Source organism: Schistocerca americana, unplaced genomic scaffold (assembly GCF_021461395.2).
Source record: "Schistocerca americana isolate TAMUIC-IGC-003095 unplaced genomic scaffold, iqSchAmer2.1 HiC_scaffold_1652, whole genome shotgun sequence".
Lineage (NCBI taxonomy): Eukaryota > Metazoa > Arthropoda > Insecta > Orthoptera > Acrididae > Schistocerca > Schistocerca americana.
Window position 1 is genome coordinate 10,001 of NW_025725741.1, and position 2,500 is coordinate 12,500.

Genomic DNA, 2,500 nt, shown 5'->3' on the forward strand with positions numbered 1-2,500 from the left:
GCCGAGTTAAGGCGCCCGAATCGACGCTCATGGGAAACCATGAAAGGCGTTGGTTGCTTAAGACAGCAGGACGGTGGCCATGGAAGTCGGAATCCGCTAAGGAGTGTGTAACAACTCACCTGCCGAAGCAACTAGCCCTGAAAATGGATGGCGCTGAAGCGTCGTGCCTATACTCGGCCGTCAGTCTGGCAGTCATGGCCGGTCCTTGCGGCCGGCCGCGAAGCCCTGACGAGTAGGAGGGTCGCGGCGGTGGGCGCAGAAGGGTCTGGGCGTGAGCCTGCCTGGAGCCGCCGTCGGTGCAGATCTTGGTGGTAGTAGCAAATACTCCAGCGAGGCCCTGGAGGGCTGACGCGGAGAAGGGTTTCGTGTGAACAGCCGTTGCACACGAGTCAGTCGATCCTAAGCCCTAGGAGAAATCCGATGTTGATGGGGGCCGTCATAGCATGATGCACTTTGTGCTGGCCCCCGTTGGGCGAAAGGGAATCCGGTTCCTATTCCGGAACCCGGCAGCGGAACCGATACAAGTCGGGCCCCTCTTTTAGAGATGCTCGTCGGGGTAACCCAAAAGGACCCGGAGACGCCGTCGGGAGATCGGGGAAGAGTTTTCTTTTCTGCATGAGCGTTCGAGTTCCCTGGAATCCTCTAGCAGGGAGATAGGGTTTGGAACGCGAAGAGCACCGCAGTTGCGGCGGTGTCCCGATCTTCCCCTCGGACCTTGAAAATCCGGGAGAGGGCCACGTGGAGGTGTCGCGCCGGTTCGTACCCATATCCGCAGCAGGTCTCCAAGGTGAAGAGCCTCTAGTCGATAGAATAATGTAGGTAAGGGAAGTCGGCAAATTGGATCCGTAACTTCGGGATAAGGATTGGCTCTGAGGATCGGGGCGTGTCGGGCTTGGTCGGGAAGTGGGTCAGCGCTAACGTGCCGGGCCTGGGCGAGGTGAGTGCCGTAGGGGTGCCGGTAAGTGCGGGCGTTTAGCGCGGGCGTGGTCTGCTCTCGCCGTTGGTTGGCCTCGTGCTGGCCGGCGGTGCAGGATGCGCGCGCCTGCGCGGCGTTCGCGCCCCGGTGCTTCAACCTGCGTGCAGGATCCGAGCTCGGTCCCGTGCCTTGGCCTCCCACGGATCTTCCTTGCTGCGAGGCCGCGTCCGCCTTAGCGTGCTCCTCCGGGGGCGCGCGGGTGCGCGGATTCTCTTCGGCCGCCATTCAACGATCAACTCAGAACTGGCACGGACTGGGGGAATCCGACTGTCTAATTAAAACAAAGCATTGCGATGGCCCTAGCGGGTGTTGACGCAATGTGATTTCTGCCCAGTGCTCTGAATGTCAACGTGAAGAAATTCAAGCAAGCGCGGGTAAACGGCGGGAGTAACTATGACTCTCTTAAGGTCTCGCCTTGCGCGGGCCGAGGGAGGATGGGGCGGGAGTAACTATGACTCTCTTAAGGTGGCCAAGTGGCGGCGGTGTGGCTGCATCCGACTTGGCTTTTCGAAGTGCGGTCTTGATGTAGTCGTGCTGCTGCTGCGAGGTGCCTTCCTTGGGTTATAGTTACAGGGAGAGTGATGCGCAATACATGGGCCTAGCCCTCTTAGCCTCTCCTCTCCTGCGGTCTTCTCCCCTTCTCGTGGGCCCGCTGATTTTTGCAGAGTGGAAGACCGCACCAGGGGCTTGGGGGGGTTACCAGCCCCCCCTCGCATTATCCCTTTATAGTTGGGGGCAGCCGACAAGAAACAAGAGATGGTGGCCCTTCCGCTGAAGGTGCCACCCCAGCTACCCCAGCACCTATCCGGCCAACCGGCCGTAACGAAAATGCGATAGTTTGTGTAGCTCCCTTTGCTTGCAGTGAGTGCCACCGCACTTTTACCACGAAGAACGGTCTCGGGGTCCATCGCCGCCGCCAACACCCTGCGGCCGCCAACGCTGAGATCGTGACGGAGAGGCATCGCGCGAGGTGGACGGAGGAAGAAGTCCTGTCGCTCGCCAAGGCAGAGGCCGAACTGTTCCTGGAGAGGGACGCCCGGTTCTTCTTTGTAAATCAAGAACTTACCAGGATGTTCCCCGACCGAACGCTTGAGGCAATCAAGTGCCGACGGCGGCAAGCTGCCCACAAGCAGCTTGTCCGCCAATTCATGGAGGCACTTGAGATCGGTCGGGGTGAAGAGCCGGCGTCCCGCCGTGGAGCAGCGAGCTCGCTGCCTGACGCGGGCGAGGCCGCTGCGCCGCCCGTCGACGCAGCCGAGGACTTCGCGGCCGACACCACCGGGCCGCCGCCGGAGGGGCCGACTGACGCCGCCATCTGGGAGCATCTGGCGGGGCTACCTGCTTCCGCCCAGCGTTTCTCTGCCCTGGATCGAGTCATTGGTCTGGGGCGGGGCACGCCGCCCGATGTCATCCTGGGCATGCTCCCGGATGCCCTTGCGTCGGTCGGGTCCAGGGGGGAGAGGTCGATCACCAGGACACAGCGGCCGCGCCAACCATCCAAGCGGCCGCCTGCCGCCCCGCCGC

General features: G+C 62.0%; 1 pseudogene; it reads left to right on the top strand.

Moving 5' to 3' along the window:
- The window catches only part of LOC124571266, an 8,012-nt pseudogene that overhangs the window by 1,501 nt on the left and 4,011 nt on the right, over window positions 1-2,500 (top strand).